The sequence below is a fragment of the Lytechinus pictus genome, chromosome 1 (genome assembly GCF_037042905.1).
Source record: "Lytechinus pictus isolate F3 Inbred chromosome 1, Lp3.0, whole genome shotgun sequence".
Lineage (NCBI taxonomy): Eukaryota > Metazoa > Echinodermata > Echinoidea > Temnopleuroida > Toxopneustidae > Lytechinus > Lytechinus pictus.
Window position 1 is genome coordinate 25,617,061 of NC_087245.1, and position 19,019 is coordinate 25,636,079.

Genomic DNA, 19,019 nt, shown 5'->3' on the forward strand with positions numbered 1-19,019 from the left:
ATACATATTGAATAGAAGAGGGCGACGCCATGGCATTTTGATATGGAGGCCTCCGGAGGCAAGATGACCTATAATGACGTCATTTTTTTACAATTGAACTGGGTTATTATTATTGCAAAGTAACGCGGCCCAGAGTAACGCGGTCTTTTTTTATAGACCTATTCTTCTTTCCTCCCTTTCTCCTTCTTTTTCTTCCTTATCCCCTTTTTTCACTACTCGAAAAAAAACATAAAGGACGTTCGCCCTCAGCCCAACCCATTGCTGGCGCCGCCTATGTGTTTCTACGTGGTTGTCTCATTAGTTTATGCCTTGAAGTTTGAACATCTTTAAGAGCAAGAACATAACCTCGATCGAAGATCTGAGCGATTAGTAAAAACCTTCTACTGAATATAACCTATGGATTACGAAATAATGAAGCATATTTCTTTTAAAAAATCCATGATGTATAAGTGTGCATGGTTACGTCAAGATATAAAGGTATAAGAAAACAAGAACACTACTGTCGTCAACAAGAAGCCATACTGGATACACGTTGTATCATCTGACTGAATAATGAGATGGCGAGAGATAAGAGAGTGCACGAGGGAGAGGGGGTGGGGGCGTGAGTAGTAATGGGCACACTACAAAGGAGTTAATACGTGAATTACATAGGAACCATGTATGTCCCATCTGCCGCCTAAATACATAAAAACCACCTAAAACAAAAATAAAAGAACATCTCAATCACATCTGTTTTAAAGAAATAATTCTAACAGCATGAATGTGCAGACTTCGAGCTTAATGTCGGAGACCAAGGGCGGATCCAGGAATTGCAAAGTGGGGCACATTTTCCCGAGGAAAAATTTGACAAGCCCCCCCCCCCCCTCAAAAAAAAAAAAAGGTTTTCAACCAAAAATTACATTTCGTTCACAAAAAAAATTGACAAGCCAAAAATAGAGAGAAAGGTCCTCACTTTCAAAAGAGGGGCACACTTATCTTTTAGCGGCATTTTTGCATTACAAATTTTAATTGTGCCTCTCAAGGGAGGGAGGGGGGGGGGGGGGGGACAAGCCGGCTGTGCTCTCGTGGATCCGCCAGTATCGGAGATTATTATTATTTTTTTTACATGTAACATTCAAATTGGCTAGTTATCAGATTAATTTTATAATTCGCTTCAAGTTCTGATTAATGATTTTTGATGTAGAATATTGCCATTATCTTTGGGTTTTAATGGATGGAAAGACAGGATTCATATGTAAGAGTGAAAAGGGCATGCTTTTTCCATCAAATTAATGGTTTATTATCAGCGAGGCCAGGCAAGATAGCGGTCGTTATCATATTTCAATCTCATCAATGATATTAAAGCCTGAAACCTTCATTATCTAGGATATACCCAGAGGAACATTTTTTTTCTGCAATCATGAAATCTTATTCCTTCTTGCAACTCGACACGTATTACAACATTCAAGTCGTGGGTGGAATACATTATTAAATAGACATCCCTCCAATGTTTCAGATGAAAATATCAATCCAATCTAGTTCTACATAATCAAAACTAATAATTCCCGAGTTTTAGATTACTTATCGATTATTTACATATAAGTAAGTTGTTTAATCACAAAGTGAAAATACACTGAAATCTCTTTTGAAAATCGTTGTTATTTTTCTTAGTGATCGGATGCTTGTGGTTTGTGTGTGCTTAAGGTACCAAACACCACTTTGTGAACGTTTTGGAATGATTATGATGTTTATGATATTAATAGTAATCAAATAATAATGATAGAAGTAATGATAACGATAATAGTAATGATTGTGATGATGATAATATAAAGGATAGTAATAATAAGAATGATAATAATAAAAAGAAGAAAAAAGAATAATTGCATTATTATAAAAATTGATAACAGTAATTACAATAATAATAGCAATAATACCACTCAAGATGATAATAATAATAGGGAAAATATTAATTCTAACAATAATAACGATAATAAATAATAACAATAATAATGAGAATTATATATAAGTGTCAAAATGAAAATAATATCAATCTTCTTTTTGTTACCACTCGCCAGTCATATTGATTTAAAAACACTTTTCTAAGATCCGAGTGCGTTTTAATGACCAACCTGTACTCACACAGAGCCTTCAAATCTATTATTAGTATGGTAATCAAGGCACTAAAAAGTGAATAGTGAGTGATAAAGTGCAAATATATCTAAATTGTTTCCGTAGTGTAGTGGTTATCACGTGCGCCTCACACGCGGAAGGTCCCCGGTTCGAACCCGGGCGGAAACAAACTTTTATTTTATTTTTTTGCTCATACAGTACGTCTGTTGGATTATAAGCCTTTGCAATATTATTTGATGAATTTGCTTAGGTGCTAACAGTGTTTCCGTAGTGAAGTGGTTATCACGTGCGCCTCACACGCGCAAGGTCCCCGGTTCGAACCCGGGCGGAAACAAAATTTTAAATTTCTTTTAAATATTTTTAATCATACATTATGTTCTTTGGATTATAAGCCTTTGGAATATTATTTGATGAAATTCCCTAGGTGCTAACAGTGTTTGGATTCTTCAAATCTATTAGTATGGTAATCAAGGCACTAAGAAGTGAATAGTGAGTGATAAAGTGTCAATATATAAACATTGTTTCCGTAGTGTAGTGGTTATCATGTGCGCCTCACACGCGCAAGGTCCCCGGTTCAAACCCGGGCGGAAACAACATAATAAAATATATATTTTGTTAGATGTCTGTTTGATTCTCGAATAAAAAATACTGTTATACATAACATTCACTTGTCCTCTCATTTTATCAGTAAGATGACTCCTGACAAACGTAGAAATGTAGTCTAATGCAAATGTCAAACTTCTTGTTCTGATTTGGACAGTGGCGTAACAACGGGGGGGGGGGGTACGGGAGGCACGTATCCCCCCATCGGCTGGCAAAAAATGGGGGGAAAGAAGAAAAAGAAACGTAGTGGGGGAAGAAGACATTATATCATATTATATTATGTTATGTTATAATACAGTATATATATTATACTAAGTATTGGCATATGCTTCTTTTCATGACTATTTAAAGTGATTGCCCCCTTTTGAAACATTTCCAGTCCGTGCATACGTTCGTATTAGTTGATTGGTGAGATATGTCTGCTCTTCATGAATTCCAAAAGAGACAGTCCTTGAAATGTCCCTGCATGTTTGGGGTCAATATATACAAAAGTTTCAGCTCGCGCTCGCATTGTTTGTTTAGTGAGACAGGTACATATCACAATTTGCAAAAATCTGCTTATAATGTCGCTTTTTAGGTCTGAAAAAAAAAATCAATTTGCTCTTTGCTTCGTGCTCGGATTATATGATCAGTGAGATACACGTCCGTTTATGGCACGGTCCTTAAAATGTCTCTATTAGGTCAGTATACCTGGCCACCGAGCGCGCTTCGCGCGCCCACTGAGTGACTCAAATTTGTGATGGTGCCCCCAAAATGTCGTGACCCACGGTACGCCACTGGATTTAGACATAATGCAAAAACAATACTATCTGTTTGAATAATCACATTAGTGACGAAAAATTGACAAAAGATTGCAGAGGTATTAAGAAACGTCGTTCGAATTTTAAGCGCAATGAAAAAGTGGAGTATTATCCTTATAATCATTATTAAAAGAAACACACACACACACACAACACCAATCATGTACTTTTATCGGTCTGATATGGCCACTTATTTATATCACCTTTCCTTTCCATATGTAGCATTTTTTTTTCTTGACCGAGAATAAATCTAATAAAAAAAATGTCAGGGTATATTTCATTCGTTGAGCCAATTGGTGTTAGTTTAGGGGATGGGGTGCTTGCTCCGCAGTTTTGGCGTTGCCGATAGAAGGCAAAATATGCAATTCGGAAGTGGCATTGGTCTACACGTTCCCCCATGAGCCAGTCATTTATCATTGTACCAATATCTTAATAAAAGGCTGCCATATTAAAAAATCATGTCTGTTGGCATTGATGCCCGACGTATAAATGATAGAACCGCAATTTGCCCCCCTCAAAGCGTTAAACGATGTCAATACACACTCACAATAACCAGACTGTATGGTAGTGAATAAAAGCATTACACTGCACAAAAGCATAATTTTGTCCCATACCCCAAATAAATAAGGGTACACATTTCCTTTAGCAATAAACGTATATTATATAGGGTATGGATACAGATGTAAAACAAAATGAAACGAAAAGATAAAGGAAACTGTTTACATTAAACATGACGCTAAGTTGCCTTTCCCCTATCTATCTTACAGAAAAAAACCCAGGTCTGTCTCTTTCAACTGTAACTTGTAGGTCAACATTGAGTGGTTTTTTAACCAATAAAATTTGATAAGCAATGTTGGTATTTGTCATGATCGTACGGATTGAATAAAGATAAGATTCTTTACGTGTGACTTCATCACTAATTGAATAGTCTTCCAGCACGTCGTCTTGTTTGCTTATTTTGTTTAAATAGGTATCAAGGCAGATCTTAGCTCATGTCAACGGGGTTATCAATATGTTTTTTTGTTTGTTTATATACATGTATATCAGTAGCTTCCACATAGGGCCTACTATTTTTAATTTGTTAAAGATAATACACCACTGAGCCCAAAACTTATTGATTTATGTAAATATATGCACATTTACGACAAATTTGGATGAGGAGCTTTTGAGTTCATAAGACGCCATGTATAAAAGAAAAGTGGAGCAGTAAATATATTTTTTGTGACGTCATAATTTGTACTTGAAAAAGACTCTTCAAAATGGAAACAGGGTTGTGCATCTGTAGTGTCATTCAATACTTCAGACGCACAATTCCGACATAAAAAATATAACGAGCAGTGAGACACTTAAAAACAATTAGTACATTTTGTACGATTATCGATTAATAAAGTATATTGTATGCATGAAAGGAACTAGAATTAAAACTTTTATCAAACCACTGCAGAAAAAATATCATAAGAATCATAATTATGCTTACCAAAACTACATGCTGAATCAGCTGGATATTGCGTTGAGTACATCAGCAAGGCAAAACTCTCGGTCGTCCACATCAGTTGTCCCTGATTAAAATTACCAAAACAACAGCAAAAACAAAAACAAAAGTCAAATGGTGACTGACCTAAATCAACATGCTAATTATAGATAGCCCTTATAACTAATGATCCAACCATCGCATACTGTTTCTTAATAAAATATAGACGCCGCGACTGATGGTGCTGTGTATAGCAACCGTAATGGGTTTCGACGATGGAGTGGATGTCCGTATTTTGTTTGCGTAAAGATGGGCGAGCAAATAGACACTCGCTCTTGTAATATTCACCAGCGCGCGCGAACTAAATTGTTAATCAATGTTACTTCGAGAAGACACTCTCAGAAAAACAGATTGGTTAACATACAAACCTACCGAAAGTTTTAATTAAAAGAAAAATGCATGTTAATGAATGGAGGTTTAACCAACAGTTAATCAATAGTCTAAACTGACAGTTTTTCTTCTTCGAGTGAGTGTTGCTTCAAAAGGCTGAAGATAAAGGCACTGGTTAAGTTCATGATATAGTAACCAATCGCAGAATTACATAGAGTGCACAATACCTGCCTATACCACAGACTATTCCGTTCCAAATAAATTGTAATACGTCTGAATTAATTTCATGTGGAAAATATTTGAATAACCTACGACGCTCTCTTTGAAAGAAGAAAGTCAGAACCACCGTACCGCGATCCTTAATTTTCAAAACTTTTGCTTGGAGCCCTTTTAAGATCAACAAGTTATCATAAGACACACGGACTGTCAAATTGAGTTATGCTTGTTTGTTGCTTATGTGTTAATGAATATCCCTGAATTAGTGCCCAAAATTTATCAAAACCGAACAAAAACAAGTCCTGATTGGACATATAAACCCCCCTAAATTGTTTCGTTTTTCTTGATTTATTCGAAGTGAAATGCATAATGGTCATCGACTTGGTAAATCATAATTGGGTTATTTAAGATGATAAAGAGTCAGCTCGGGCGCAACAGGTAATTTAGTAATGTCCGACTCTTTTAGTCGCATTTGACTAGGACAGGTCATCTCTGACTATATATTCAGGGATTTTTGTAAATTATTTGTCGCACCATGGGCACTGAGGAAGCGTGTGGTTTTGCCTTTCACTTAAAGTCGAATGATTCTAATATTTTTTCTACCATTACCAATAATGAAAGAAACGGAAAAAGAGGGAAGGGAAGGGGGAAGAAAGGGGAGAGACGATCCATGATGGTTTACAGATATGTATTTCACAATGATAAGGATAACTGGATACATGCATCTTGAATTATATTCATCAGTCACCCAGCTGTCTCTCAAAGTTTATCAAATCGATATCTAATATGACATGGTGTGTGAACATGTCAGATACACGGACGGATTATAAGATTCTACTATTCTTTCTCAGAAACCTGGGGTGTTTCATGAAAGTTGTCAGCACTGAGTGAATTGTCAGTGTTGACAATTTCAGTGAAATCCTTGGTTTTAATTGGCTGAGAGGCACTGACCACTGAGTGTTACTATGGTAACCGTCGGAGAAAGTCAACTTGTCAATGCTGACAAGGCAATGATAATGACAAGAAAGCACGTGTCCTTTATTCAACTACGTTGGTGTGGTTGGCCTTGAACAGCTCTTGAGGGAAACCAAATGATAGACGAGACGATCGAGTGGATGAGTCCAAGGAGATAGTTCAGGTTGCACACCACTAATTTCAGTCTTATTAGGAATCACCGCCTCTCCCATGAAGCGTACCCTGAACGACGTCATATGTAGAATTCTTCATCTCATGAAAATGATTTGAGAAAATTACAAAGTACTGTGAACATGATGAAAGGAGTACCATTTGTACCAGAAGTCCCAAAAATGCTTATCATCACTGTTTCTGCAGTCAGGTTTCTGAGTAATCTGGGATGCATATCCACTACCCATTAAAAAAAACCGCTAAAAACACAATTATCTTCATAAGAAAGTAAGGATATTTGATGATTTACAAATTAAGGGTATGAAATGTGTCTTTATTCTATTAATTCTGACTTTTTATACTTAAACCTTTGGAGAAATAATTAGTGATGTGCTCCCTCAACATGCATGGTCTGTGGACGTGCTGGAAGAGAGAGAGGCTATAGCAACATGTAGTAAATTCCTATACAGGTCGATCTCGCTAGTCCAGGAATATTGTCAATAAATGAATTAATTCTTTCTCCTCTATCGCATTTCGTCTTTCATCGTTTCTTTCGAGGCTTTAATCAATTTTAAGCTTTTGTATTTCCGTTATGACTTAATGTTTAACCTCGGTTACCCTCATTAAAAAGAAGTGGTAATATGTAATTTGATTTCCAATTATTGTTCACTTATATTATAATTTGTTTATTGAAATCTAAACCATGTACATATCAATTATTGGAAAATAATTAATATTTTTATGAAATGCGGAAATACACTATATCCAATCCAATCAATCAGGAAATGTTTTTACAATAAATTCGTATCAAGAAACTCAGAAAATCTCCACAAAAATACTTGCTTGGAATGGGAAGCTCTACAGGAACACTTCGTTACTCATGGCAGGCTTAGTATATTCGTAGTCAAGTAGTCAAATCATTGAATAGAACATAACAAAGTGGTTATGAGCATAATACTTTGAGCTGTTACAGCTCGACAAACAAACACTGGATCAATTTGAAAGGTAAAGTTTGCCAGAGGGTAAGAGTGACATCTAGGACTCACTTAAGTCTTAGACATCGGACTGGGAGCAAACAGTATCGCGACGACATTGTTTGCTACAAACAACGCTCTCATGAGCTGACAAGAAAATCGCTCTCTAAGGATCAATTTCCTTCGAGGTTCGACCAGTCTCCCATTTATTTTAGTAATACTTTTTAGGTATTTGTCGGGTTATCGAGTAATGAGGATAATGGAAAAACAACAATACCCCCATATGAATCTGGAAATTCGATGAATTGCCGAAGTGTACTTGAATAATCTTAAAGGAATTGATTGATTGTGCGAGCATTGCATGTGTTTTTTTGTTTAAATAAATAACGTCATGTTCATATCTTTAAACAAAGACCAATCAACAACCTGGAATAGCACATACTTTGATGTGGATTCATAAAGGAAGGCGTGATTCATATTCGTTTATATTTTCATGCAACCCCGATGTGAATTCTTTTTTTTTTTAATATCTAATTAGTATTGAAGATTGAATTGCATTAAATGGAGTGTAGGGTCGAGTAGTCTAGTGCTCGTTGAAAATGATTGCAGTGCTATCATTTGCCATCTGATCCGGATATTCATCTTAACATTGCCCTATCTGATCTATCTTATATGAGATATACTTCAAGAAGTTGCACATTCGGGGGTTTTAAATACATTTTTGTACCTTATAATCTCAAAACGGTGACAAGGGACTTGGAATAGATTGATGTGTTTAGGGCCTACAGCTATCGAAGCTAGCGCGCTTTGTAACAGAGAGAATGATGCTGCAAAGGCACTTCATAGAAGACGCCAGGAAATGTGGAATTTGATCATGTCGTTGTGAAAGGAACGTGTTTGAAGTATTAGTTTACTCTTGAAATTATCATATCTTATATGAGCTGCCGTATGTAGTCAGTGGGGGGAATGGGACCATGTAAATGAGACCCATATTATTAGGAGGGGTCCGAAGGTGGCTGGGTGACAGGTGTGTATACGTGTGGGTTATAGTGTACACCTAAGGAAGAGAGAGAGAGCAATGTTAAAACATTGAAAATCCTCGTTTATTGTATTGTTAGATTATTTCAAGTTTCATCCTCCTTCTCCTGCTTCTCATCATCAGCATCAACCGTGTGTCCCCTTTGTGTGTGTGCGCGCGCGTGTGTGTGTGTGTGGGTGTGGGGCGTCTGATCACGCACTCGATCAGGAGTCATGTAATTGATTACAACTTTCTCGGCTATGCTCCTCGACCGGATTGAGCCATACTTTCCTCGGTCACCCTTTCAGGTTTGAATATTCGTACGATCCCACTTATTTTTAGCGAAATGTGCCAACAGGCCAAGGATCGGAAGAATTATTTTTCCTGACTGATGGTAATGTACATTTAAGTTTTTTCTTGGGACATTAGGGAGAACGGTGTTTATATATATAAAGTGAAGTAAGCAGATCAATTTTTCTTAGAATCTGCAAACCTTTTTGTCTTGCCTTGCGTTTTCGAAAAAGCGTTGGTCAAATTTTTCTGCCGATCAGGGACAGTGTCATTGTATTTTGACGGGGAAGGTGATACAACCTACACTTCTCTTTTCTATGCTATTCTTTCTGTTCTCATCCGTTTCCACCCTTTTTCCTTTTCTCCTCTATTCAACTTATTAAAAACATAATGGGGCGATCGCCCCCTCCCCCACACTTGTGGCGCCTCATCTCCTGTTGATCTTTCAGATATCAAATTCCAAAAAATAGCATTTTAAACTTTTCATAGACTCATTTCTGAAAATCTAATCTAAGGAGCAATAAATGTTGCATAGACTAGAAATTATATAATATATGCCTCTCCAGACAGCCATTTAATCAACATGCGAACGTGGCGATGTAAAGAGAAAAATATCCTGCGAGAAACCTGATATTCTTCTTTCAACTCCCCCAATTATCGATTGTGACGTCATCGGAATTGAACACGTCAACGATGTCGCGTGACATGACACTTAAAACTTCTTCGTGCCACTATTACATTTCTTTCTGTTATAAATGGTTTAAACCCTATTTTAGTTGGACCATTAGATTTCATTTTGAGCTCTTAAACAATGTCAGCAAATGTTGGCCCAGATAATTATGAAGGAATATTATGTAGGTTTCTTTTTAAAATTCTGGGTGACTTGGTTGGTGCTTCAAGTTAGTGTTTAGGATGTGATGATGAGCATTAAAGCAGAAAAGGGGCCGATGGGAATGCTTCGACAAAAAAATAGGCAGAGAATGAGTCTTTACAATGTTGGATGATGACGGTTTTCCGTTTGATGCCTTCTTGAAGTGAGGAGAGCCAACCTATTCAACCATGCCAGCTGTTTCGGTCAATAGCGGTTAAGTTATACCCTTGGCTCTACTTGACATACACTTAACCTTTGGTGAGAATTGCTAAAAGTGCTGAAAATGTACATTTCAGATAGAAACCGGGTTTTACTTCACTCATGTCACTTGCAGATTGGATATTTATTGCTTTCGGATGTTATTTGAAAAGAGAGAAGAACCGAAGGAAGCAAACAGAATTCCAGATAGAAAACTCTTCAGAATAACAATTCTTAAAAGCGTTGCAATTTGCCAGCGAAGGAAAAAGCACTCCGAGACAATAGACGTCGGCAACGTACATAAAAGTTCCTTTGGGACAAAACGTATCAAAAACGTTACAGCAACAAAGAACTTCGTGAAACAACCATTGGTAATGAAATAGAAAAAAGGTAATTCCGGACATTTTATCGGAAATATAAAAGCAAAAACAACAACAACAACAACAAATCATATTGAAAACAAAACTCGGCAATAACGTTGCTCTCTGCTAGCGAAGTAAAAAGAAATTCGGGACAATAGACGTCGGCAACCTACATGAAAATACATTCGGGACAACATATCGGACATATGAAGCAACAAAAAAGTATCTTGAAAAAAAAAAACATGGGCAACGTAATGACTAATAAGGACATTCGCTACAACATGAGTATCAATAATAATTATGATTATCATATTGTGAACTATGAAATAGGAGTGCCCAATTAAAAAGAAAAATATTTTTGGCTTTTATTCAGATCAAAATGTAAAAACATACAATATTAAAGTACAAGGTAAAAAATCCACAATATTTCTTACAGTATATGCCTTGAGTTGCTTTCCTTTTTCTTAATAATATTTTGTACAGAGAAAATAAACCATTCACATTTGCAATATATTGTGCAAATTAATCATCTAAATAAAGATTAGGAAATCGAAATCAAATTTCTCTTAGATGAACACAAAATAAAGGAAAGGTGATTTAGACTCACTTCAGGTCCGCTGAAAAATCAATTTTAGAAATACGACATAGGCCTAAAGAATGAATGACCTCTTTTTCACTGAAATAAATAAATCCATCAGTATCAACCAGTATCCTTATCATCTATTTCCCATAAGCTGAAGTCTACATATATCGATGATGGGTGTTCTGATGTGGCACATCAAATCATGTGATCTAAGCTAGATGACAGACACAGTTTCCCAAAACATCGATCACAACAGGACCAAGTGTAAAATCGATTTCATGCCTTCAGGGAGTGGACCTTTCACTTTGCTATTCATTCATTGATCGATCAGAGCTGTAAAGGACATGTGGTATAGGGCTATAATAAAGGAGAAACACGATACAAAAGAACAATAATGGATCCCGCTATCTCTGATTTAAATAATGGATCGCATACAATCTTGCTCTTTATAATTGTGCCCGCTGAGATGCTACATTTGCTGACTGCTAGATTGTATAAGTAACAAGTGTCATTACAAGTTCAGTGGCCTATTTCATAAAGGGTTACAACTATTGAAACTTTTCCATAATGGCAACTACCATAAAAGCATACTAATCGTCGTAATAGTCATAATATTAATAATAATGATAATAATAATAACAATCATCATCATCGTAATAATAGTAATGATAATAACAAAACTAATAATAATAATGATAATGATAATGATAATGAAAATAATGATAATCATAATTATCATCATCATCATCATCATCATCATCGCCCTTATCTTCTTATTCATGTCTGGAAGGGTCAATACACAAAGAAAGTACAGACTATAATTCCTTCAACCCTGTCAGGGAAAGGGGTTCAGCATTCTTGTTTATAAGTTATTCTTTATAAAACATGATTGTATGAATATTTACGCGTTCGTAGGAACACCTAAAGCAATAATTTGATTTTCTAAATGCATTCACATTGCCAATGTTTATTCAAAACAGTTTTCCTCATTTTCTACTTTAAACGCGTGAAGCTGTAAAAAAACGAGAACGTGTTGGAAACGAAGTAATCTTGAAGTGAGCTATTGAAGTGAGCTCGTTGATCGATGATAAACTGGAAATTTGAATAGAACATTTTTTTCCTGAAGAGAAAAGAAAAGCAAGAAGAGAGCATTTCCTTTAGAGAAATAGATTCAATGCCTCGAGCAAGATTTGCAAGAAATTGATCATCGCATGGATGCATTTATGCACGCAGCAAGAAGAAGAATTGCCAGGTTTTCAAGAAAACAATTTACTCTCACTTTGCCTGTTTGGAAGAGAATGATATTCTTGCAGACAAACACCTTTATCAATCTACTAATCAAGTCTAAGAACTTGACTCACTACTAAAGGAAAATAATTACTTTAGAATAAAAGTGAAAAAAATATAATGTAAGTTAAAAACTTAAATAAAGTAAGTAAAAACATGCAAGGTAATACAAAGTGAACTAAAGTCACACGTTGCCAAAATATCTAGTATATTCATCCTAGCCTTTAGAAAATCGATGAAAATGTATAAAACAAATAATGTAAGGTATTAATATTGTCCATATTAACAAACATGGAATTTCTCATCTGGGTCCTGTGACATGAAATATACAATCACTGATAATGTACAATGAAGCACATAACTGTAAGTGTATGGCAGAACATTGAAAATACATGGAAATATCAAATATGTTACCATGCTGAGAAAGGAACATCGTAAACCTCCTTGCTGGAAATAACACAATGCCACACAGTGTGTTCACATAGTGCACTAAATAATGGGAAAATATCATTTACACTGTTCAAATTCAACAGTGTGAAGATATTTTCACACTGTGGACACCTCGAGGGTGTGACTGTTCACAACGTGTTCACATGGTGGACTATATGTGAAAATGTGATTCACACTGTTGAAATGACAAAATTTACCCGCGTGAAGGTGATTTCACTTTGTGTGCCACACTGTGACCACACTGTTGCACATACTCTGTGATACTGTGTTCTTTCCAAGCAGTAGGGCTCCACCTCCTGTCTGAAGTCTCCCCATTCTATTGCGGCATGTTGAGTTTTCATTTCGGATTTGAAGTGCGTTATTAGCCATTAGGCGCCTCATCTCTACTCTTCCATCTTATGGGTAAAAAAGGAATGCCCTTGGGATGTATATCGTGATGAGATTGATAGAGTAATCGTTAAGTGTTTACCTAACTCATAGACCTATACTGGTTGATATCAACTCATCCCTCAGGTATAGTTTGTGGCTCTGAGTATATACTAAGAAGAATGATGATACAGTGTGTCCCAGAAATAATAATAAAACAAAATACCAGGCCTGTTTTTCCGCTTCCTTTTTCGCTCGACTGGAACCTGTTCTTACGTGGTAAGTCAGATTCATAGGGATATATCATGAACCACAAGAAAGGATCACCAGTCATGCGTAAAGTTATGTGCAACTTACGAAAAAGCTTTAAGAAACAGCCCCCTCCCCCGTTTCAAGAGATAATGAAATGTGTTATAAATCTCAAAGTAATCAATCATTCGCATTTTAAGGTTGCAAACAGCAAAGAGAAGATCTAGGGGTGTTTCACAAAATAATGTTCAAGTTTGACTTAGAATCGCACTTAAATGTCTAGTTGCGTGCGTAGTCGTACTTAAATCTTTCTGACCCCCCCCCCGGAGAAACAATTTGCGCAGAAGCGCACGTATGAATCTGTATATATAGATTGAATGAAAGATCACACTGAGGAAATGTTAATGAGCCATTCTTTCATATGAATGGTCATTATATATGTATATAATCTTTACGAATTATGACAAGATTTCATCTTAACTTGCTTGGGATATTGATTTTTGTAAACCCTTTTTGCTAATCTTCATGTAAAATTTTATTTTTATATTTGATATTATATATATATATATATATATATATATAATAGATACAAGAAGAAAGTATGAAGTTTATGCTGATGTAAATGAAATACCATAATATCGCTGGTCTATGCTAGGCACCCTCCCCCCCCCCCCTTCCCGGTGAATCCCAATTTACCCTTTTTCTTGGACGCACTGTATACAATTGTATGGAAGTAGGAAGTTGAAAAAACAGGATTATCTAAGAAATGATGCCAGAAAAGAAGAGACGAGGACAGAAGATCACAGCAGCTACATCTCATATTTAATGTTAGTTTACCCGATCAGCGTTTCATAAAAGCATGCTAGCAAGCGGTAATAGTTTTATTTTTGCCAAAAAGAAATATCAACACAATCAATGAAGTTCAGTATTCTAAAAGCTTGAAAAGCATGCATGTCCTTCGATGGAGATAAAATTGCTCACATCGACCTATTTCATAGCGCCTTACAATTCAGAGTCTTATAGTTGTTAGAAATGCGGGGGAAAGAGAAGTACAAAGCGTTGCCATGGTGAGAGGGAGAGATTGTACGTGTGTGCGTGTGTGAGGTAAGCGTATGGGCGTGTGTGAGAGTGTGCGTGATAGAGAGAGAGAGAAAGAGAGAGAAAAAAAAAGAATTATGAAATAAAGATGTCTTTTTAAACCGATAAAAATACAAATAAAAAAATTCAGAAACCACATAAAATGATTTCCGGATGAAATGCTGAGTGTATTTCGTTAATGAGAAAATGATGAAGGATAAAATCCCTCTTCCAGAGACACCCGCCCGCAAACAATCTCTACACCATTAATATCTTCACACCCTTCGTTGAGCTAAATTATTTTCGATTGTCCAACTTTACAAATCGATCTAACATTCCGTCTACGGTAGATATTAAACCACTAAACAATATTTAGTTAATAAAATCATCATAACTGTGTTCATTAAATACATTAGATTCAGAATGATTGCGTTTCATGTTTAAAATTAAATTCTCTTAAATCTTTGGACACGGACCACAGGAGTATGGGTTGATATCTGTTTTACAATATTGAGTTGCATCGGTAAATACTTTTCTTACTGGTGAGGAACATTAACCTTGGTATTTATCAAGTTGTTCGTAAGTTATGAGAGACTTTACGAACGACTGGTAATTCCTTTTTTAGGAGCTAAATCAATCAAGATTTATATCATTTACCATAAGAAAGGATCATAAGCCGTTCATAAAGTCGCTCGTAACGTACAAGGCACAAACAACTTTTTGAAACACCCACCATGGCAAGAATTATGAAATGACTGTAATGCTCATAAAAAAGCTTGCAACTTTGCGTGCCAAAGTTTTAAGTAATAAGAAGATCGTTTCATCATTATTCATTCAAACAATAATGATATAAATGTACTGAAACCTTGCCCTTATTTCAAGGACATACTACCAGAAGATTCGGCAATAGCACTGTTATTCCACTCCGCTAGCATTAAAAAATGTTTCAGTAAACATGATAAAAAGCATGAGAGCATTACACACGCTTTAATCATCTATTGTCATGGGGATTATTGGGTGTTTTAAAATGAAATAAATCAAGCGATCTGATGACGCAAAACCACGTTATCTAGAAAACCATTTTTATTTCTGATGGCTAAGATATAGTGTAATAATAGTCCGCGGTTTTTCACTCTGAAATTGTATTGATTAGAAAATTTTTCGTTTTTCAAAAAAAGCATCTATTTGCATTGAGATGAAATGAAAGCATTAGACCCATAATGATTTAAATTTAAACCGCTATAAGAAACATACAATATACAAACTAAGTCTTTTTTTGCTTTACAGAATCAGATGTGGTGCACAGTAATGAACCTGCTACGGTGGATCTTGCAATAACGAAGATGGTATAAAGCAATGGAGCTAATCAGCTTATTTCTTTTCATCTACCCCCCCCCCACACCAACACACCCCTATCCACTCTCTCTCTCACACACTCACCATCATCCACATACACACATGCTTTATAGGATATGGAGTCATCTGTTATAATATATGGATGGGGTGGGTGTTACTTTGGAACTCCGTTTTGTGACACATTGATCGAAATGACGGTGTTCATCATAATGCTAACACAAAGGGAGATATCAAGGTCTTTTGAAGGGGGTAGGGGACCTATAAATCCAACGTCATTTCTTTAAATTTAAATCAAATAGCATGGTAAATATAGAGTTACGACCCGTGTCTCTCTTTTAAACTCTGTAGCGCTTCTCCTGACAATAAGCACGGAAAGAAAGGGTATCACAATTCAAATTGTTCTGTGTGATTTCTTTCACCCGATTAAAAAAATAATAATAATAATTTGAAGTTACTTTGTTTGATATTTTTAATCAAATATAATTTATTTTTCTTCCCGTTTAATTTCATGCCCTATAATCTTGATCAATATTGTCAACATGATCAAAGTAAATAAAGTGCCTTGTGATAAAGGAAAAGTATGTCCAACCGACACAAATGTTTCAAAATGAACCAATTTACTCGTTAGAATCTACCAGCATTCTTGAAATTAATAATAATAATTTTGATATCTTATTGAGCGCACACACCGTCTAGAGACTATCTTGGCGCTAGCCCAGCAACAAATCCTTTGGATATAAAGAAACAACTACAAATATAAATGTAAACGAAGTAAAAAAATTTAACAACAATTAATACAACCGAGTATATAATTTTAAAAAGAACAGTTTTGCATCACCCACCGGAATTCCTAGCTACATCCTGGTAGGGGCTGGTGCCCTTTTACTTGCTGCTCTGTACAACGACAATTTAAGCTCGGCAAGGGCGGAAATCTGTCTCCAAAGGTAGGGGGACCAGGGGCTGGAAAATTTGACAAGCAAAAAAAAAAAAGGGTTATCACCCCAAATGTAAGGTCATTTCGACCAATTGAAATTGAAAAAAAAAAGGTTAACACCCAATAAGTAAGGTTCATCTCGTCCAAAATACATACGTGTTCCCCCTACTATTTTGAGTAGGAGGGACACGTCCCCCTGGGATTTCCGCCCATGAAGCCCGGTCAGCTCAGAACTCACAGGAGCTCTAGCATATAAGGGCACGAGCCCCCATAGGAAGCCAGTCAGACCAGTGAGTGATGACAAAACAATATTGTCCATTTTATCATTCGGTCACATATTCCCTTTGACCCACTGACAGAGTGTATTCATTGAAATGTTTCTAGTAATAAAACTAACAATAATAATCACTCTTATTCATACCCAGGGTAACCTCTATGACTGTTTGCTGATTATCAAGCGGGCCCTGCAAATTGGTCATCGATCGATCAAAATTTCTTGTAATGCCACAATGCCCAAATACGATAATAGATATTGATGGAAGTGTGCTATTATAGAAATAAATAGATGGATGCGATTGGGCCGGAGTGTCTCAACATACTGTGATATGCTAAAACAATTGAATTACAATGAGTGTACTTGTATATTTTTCTGTTAAAATAATGTAAGATTTGATCGCCCATCTCAAGAGTAAAAACATTAATTAGTCTTTCACCGGGTAATAACGTATAATGGCTTTGATCGGTTTAAGGTCGATGTGACAACATCCAACACTGGGTAACCATGTCGCACGTCCCCATCCTCTGATCTGACAACCATTCAGATGAAATTAATTCCCATGACATAACAATAAAAGGTGGCAATGTTTGGAAGATCTCTGAATGGAATGAAAAGAACTTACGATTGTTATCAGCGCTCTGCCTCAACTTTCGTCTTGCAAAACAAGCCGTATAACCGCCACCCTCCGTCCACGGTATGGGCCTCCTCTCTTGCCGATTGAATTCATATAATGAATGAGATCTTGCTGGAGGATGCCGCTCTCGTCTCTCTCTCTCCCTTTCTTCATCCTTGCACGGTTGCCATGGAAACAGCAGGTAGTCTTTATCTCTCCACCATCCGGTCCATAATGGCGTAGTTCCTGGTGATTGAACCAACCAGAGTAAAGTGAGGAAAAAAAGTGTGTTTACTTGGTTGAAGCAGCCTGAGGACTGAAATCTTGGAAGCGCTGATTATCTTCATTGTGAAGTAATCGAAAACAAAATCAATGATTTACACCCTTCTTATAATGCGATAGAGCTAGCATGAAGTCGTGTAAAGAGCGAGTGCTCTCTATGGGTTTTGCACTTAGGAGTCCCTTTTTTACAAAGAATTTGAACTTCGCAGCACACACTTTTCCAGAAAATAAGATTTCAATTTCATTAACAATTAACATTATATTTTAAGAAGGAAAACTGCCCTCTCCGCTATCAACACTGTGTATTAACATGAAGGTCCCTCCACATTTCCGAATCATTTGAATAATATAAGGTCTTAATGCCATATGCTTCCACATTTTTATGAAAACAGTATTGCATATTTGGCCCCGTATGCACAAATACAAGTTTTTCCCCTGCCCATCACCCTCCTCCGGCGCTTCCTGCACCTGTGGTCATTTGGCCTTTTCGACTTGCTCTTTTTTCATACGCTCTTCACTTTTTCTATTCTCATGTCATCTCTCACCATGCTTACCAGTGAATATGTCATCCTCATTTTGCTCCTTATGATATAACACTTTGATTTTGTTCCTTTTACTTTCTTAATGGAGTGGAGCGTTGTGGCCCAGTGGATTAGTCTCCGGACTTTGAAACAGAGGGTTGTGGGTTCGAATCCCAGCCATGGCGTAATTTCCTTCGGCAAGAAATTTATCCACATTGTGCTGCACTCAACCCAGGTGAGGTGAATGGGTACCTGGCAGGAATTTATTCCTTGAAATGCGTGTGCGCTGTAATCTTAGTAATTACGGCTGCCAAGCTACAGCTGGGGTAATAATATCCAAGTCCTTTGATATGCGCTATACAAGAACTGTTTATTATTATTATTATTATTATTAATCATAACTGTCACTTTCGTTCTTGAGAGGTGCCAATCTTCGTCCTTGAAACGACTGAGAACATATTTGTGTAAATCACTAGCAATCACTAATTACATCAGGATATTTCCGATCTGCCATCCTCACACCCTATCAAACATGCTGAAAAGACGTTATTGGACGTCACATATACCACGCCATGAGTAAGATATTCGTTCGCGCA

General features: G+C 36.5%; 1 protein-coding gene and 3 non-coding genes across 5 annotated transcripts in view; 3 read left to right on the forward strand and 1 right to left on the reverse strand.

The window, feature by feature from the left end:
• The window catches only part of LOC129273580 (uncharacterized), a 41,196-nt gene extending 33,492 nt beyond the window's left edge, over nucleotides 1-7,704 (reverse strand). Inside the window, exons 1-2 of one of the 2 annotated variants that reach the window (XM_064099034.1) lie at nucleotides 7,558-7,704; nucleotides 4,990-5,071 (exon numbers count right to left, since the gene is read on the reverse strand). The gene's annotated coding sequence lies outside the window, so the exon portion shown is untranslated. Of the gene's footprint in view, nucleotides 1-4,989; nucleotides 5,249-7,557 lie in introns of those variants that run through there. The other variant, XM_064099033.1, reaches the window with a different exon arrangement.
• On the forward strand, nucleotides 2,205-2,277 carry TRNAV-CAC (transfer RNA valine (anticodon CAC)). Its single transcript has one exon. It is a non-coding gene; the product is annotated as a tRNA-Val (tRNA).
• TRNAV-CAC (transfer RNA valine (anticodon CAC)) lies at nucleotides 2,371-2,443 on the forward strand. Its single transcript has one exon. It is a non-coding gene; the product is annotated as a tRNA-Val (tRNA).
• TRNAV-CAC (transfer RNA valine (anticodon CAC)) lies at nucleotides 2,630-2,702 on the forward strand. Its single transcript has one exon. It is a non-coding gene; the product is annotated as a tRNA-Val (tRNA).
• Nucleotides 7,705-19,019: the final 11,315 nt, after the last annotated feature.